A 3378-nucleotide genomic window follows, 5' to 3' on the forward strand; every position below is an offset into this window, starting at 1 on the left:
GTTTATTCCCAAGACAAGGTCCATACTGGACTCTCAGGCTGGTGGCTTTCTGCTGACATGTGTATGTGAAGAAGTTACTTCCACTCCTTAGGAATTGCAGTATGGCTGTCTGTATTTTGATTTCCCCCTTCCACTACATGTGCACTCTGATTTTTGGAATAATTGCTTACCTTCTTTGTGCCTCATTTACCGAATTTGTATTCTTTAAATTTACACATGAACATGATACATATTTATAAAGAACTATGTGATGTTTGATGTATATATATATATATATATATATATATACACACACACACACATATATATAGTCATCTTCAAATCACAGAATGCATGTCCATCTCTTCAAACCATTATCATTTCTTTCTGATAGCTCTTTTTTTTAAAAAAAGTATTTATTTCTTTGAAAGGCAGAGCAAGAGAGAGAGAGAAAGAGAGAGAGAGGTTTTGCTATCTACTGGTTCACTCCCCAAATGGCCACAATGACTGGAGCTATGCAGATAAAGCCAGGAGCCAGAAGCTTCCTTTAAGTCTCCCATGAGGGTGCATGGGCCCGAGCACTTGGGCCATCTTCCACTGTTTTCTCAGGCTATAGCAGAGAGCTGGATCAGAAGGGGAGCAGCTGGGTCTCTGACTGGCACCCATATGGGATGCTGAAATTGCAGGCAGCGGCTTTTCCCATGTACGTCACAGTGCCAGACCCTCTGATAGTTCTTTTGAAATATATAGTCCATCATCCTTGCACCTTACTATACAGTAGGACATATGAATTTATTTCCCATAATTATAACTTTGTCCTAATTTGTAAAATGTGGCCAATAATAGTATGGTGGACACAATGGTTAAGCATAGCAGTTAAGATACCACTTAAGGGGCTGGTGCTGTGGTGTAGCAGGTAAAGCTGCTGCCTGCAGGGCTGGCATCCCATATAGGCACTGGTTCAACATGCTCCAAACTCATCTTGCACCTCCCTACCACAGCCCTGCCATTTCTCCAAAGAGCTCTGATCCCTTTCATGGGAGGAGAGTACTGACAAGCCCAGGGTACTAGATATGCCCTTGCTAGCAGGTGACATTGGTCCTGGACCTTCTAGTGGACAGACCTGTGAAATAATATGTGAGGACACACATATTCCAAAAAAAATTCATGGAAAAATACACACATAGTTTCTCCTTAATAGGAACTTTTCATGAACTTTTAAAAGATTATTTATCTATTTGGTAGGCAGAGATGACAAAGAGATAAGTTCTCACTCACAGATTCACTTCCTCAAAAGCCTGCAATGGCAGGGATGACAGACTGAAATCAAGATCTAGGATCTCAATCCAGGTCCCCCATGTGGGTGGCAGGGACTCAACAACTTGAGCCAGTACCTCTTGCACCAAGGTTATGAATTAGCAGAAAGCTAGACTCGGGAGCAGAGTTGGGACTAGAACCCAGGCACTCTGATAAGGGATACAGGTGTCCCATATGGTATCTTTAAAATAAAAAGATTTTAAAGATCATAAAGTGAAGCAAGAACCCGCATCCAGGAACAGAGCACTTTGCTCCTCTCTCATAATGAACGGAGACCAGAAGCCAGATGCTTACGCCCAAGAGAAGCAGGACTTCATCCAGCACTTCTCGCAGATCGTCAGGGTGCTGACCGAGGAGGAGATGGGGCACCCGGAGACGGGCGATGCTATTGCCCGTCTTAAGGAGGTCCTGGAGTACAATGCCATTGGCGGCAAGTACAACCGGGGTTTGACGGTGCTGGTGGCCTTCCGGGAGCTGGTGGAGCCACGGAAGCAGGACGCTGAGAGTCTCCAGCGGGCCCTGACCGTGGGCTGGTGTGTGGAACTGCTGCAAGCTTTCTTCCTGGTGTCAGATGACATCATGGATTCATCCCTCACCCGCCGGGGGCAGCCCTGCTGGTATCAGAAGCCAGGCATAGGTTTGGACGCCGTCAACGATGCCCTGCTTCTGGAAGCATGCATCTACCGCCTGCTCAAGTTCTACTGTCGGGAGCAGCCCTACTACCTGAACCTCATCGAGCTCTTCCTACAGAGTTCTTACCAGACTGAGATTGGGCAAACCCTGGACCTCATCACAGCGCCCCAGGGCAGCGTGGACCTAGGCAGATACACTGAAAAGAGGTACAAATCCATCGTCAAGTACAAGAGAGCCTTCTACTCCTTCTACCTCCCCGTGGCCGCGGCCATGTACATGGCAGGCATTGACGGGGAGAAGGAACACGCGAATGCCAAGAAGATCCTGCTGGAGATGGGGGAGTTCTTTCAGATTCAGGATGATTACCTTGACCTCTTTGGGGACCCCAGTGTGACCGGCAAGGTTGGCACCGACATCCAGGACAACAAGTGCAGCTGGCTGGTGGTCCAGTGTCTGCAGCGGGCCACCCCGGAACAGCGTCAGATCCTGCAGGAGAATTATGGGCAGAAGGAGGCCGAGAAGGTGGCCCGGGTGAAGGCACTGTACCAGGAGCTGGATCTGCCGGCCGTGTTCTCGCAGTACGAGGAGGACAGCTACGGCCACCTCATGGGTCTCATCGAGCAGTACGCTGCGCCCCTACCCGCGTCCATCTTCCTGGGGCTAGCGCGCAAGATATACAAGCAGAAAAAGTGACCTGGAGGCCGCGAGGGAGGGGAGAGGAGGCTGTCAATAAATTATTGTGTAACCTTGAAAAAAAAAAAAAAGATCATAAAGTAAACAACTGCTTGAAAAATTATTTAAGTATGTCAAATCCTCATAAGAAGCCAACTTTGGGACAGTATGGGCAACATATTGAAAAATGGTAGTAACAGATTATTAACTCATAGGTGTCCATGAGCCCATGCATACATAAATGAATAATTGAACAAGTAAATAAATGAGGGGGTAGGAATATGTTTTCCTTATAGTAAAATTTCAATGAATAAATATAGAAGGAATTATGGAAATAGAAAATCACTAACTGGTTAATACCACAGGCCATAATATTTATGTGTAAGCAAGAATCATCTGTGGATTCTATAAATTAATGGATAAAATTATGATGAAAAGAAATAGATTTTTTGTCTATCAAAGTTTCTCACCACAAGATACTCACTAATTACAGTGGGGGGAAATAGTAACTTTAGGGAAACCTGGCAGACACCACCTGAACCAATTGCTCAGAGTCAACCAGTAATGTGAGATTTGGACACCTGGTCCCCTAACATTCTATACTGAGGATATACAAGTTCTGTGGTATTCTTGCCAAAAATATATCAGACAAGCCCCAACTGCTCGACATTCTACAAAAATCAATGAATTGTAATTATTTAGCATTGAGTAAATGTCCTACAAATGCCCAGGGGCTTAAAGGAAACATTGACAAGGAATTAAGGAAAACATAGGTAA

At 45.4% G+C, this 3378-nt stretch overlaps 1 pseudogene across 1 annotated transcript; it reads left to right on the top strand.

Annotated features, from left to right (window-relative positions):
• The first annotated feature begins 1504 nt into the window (after positions 1-1504).
• Positions 1505-2693, top strand: LOC149119055 (farnesyl pyrophosphate synthase pseudogene; annotated as a pseudogene). Its single transcript, XR_016228823.1, has one exon. The product of XR_016228823.1 is annotated as a farnesyl pyrophosphate synthase pseudogene (transcript).
• The last annotated feature ends 685 nt before the right edge of the window (positions 2694-3378 follow it).

Source organism: Oryctolagus cuniculus, unplaced genomic scaffold (assembly GCF_051225735.1).
Source record: "Oryctolagus cuniculus isolate XC-2025 breed Fujian yellow rabbit unplaced genomic scaffold, ASM5122573v1 ptg000056l, whole genome shotgun sequence".
In the NCBI taxonomy this organism is placed as follows: Eukaryota; Metazoa; Chordata; class Mammalia; order Lagomorpha; family Leporidae; genus Oryctolagus; species Oryctolagus cuniculus.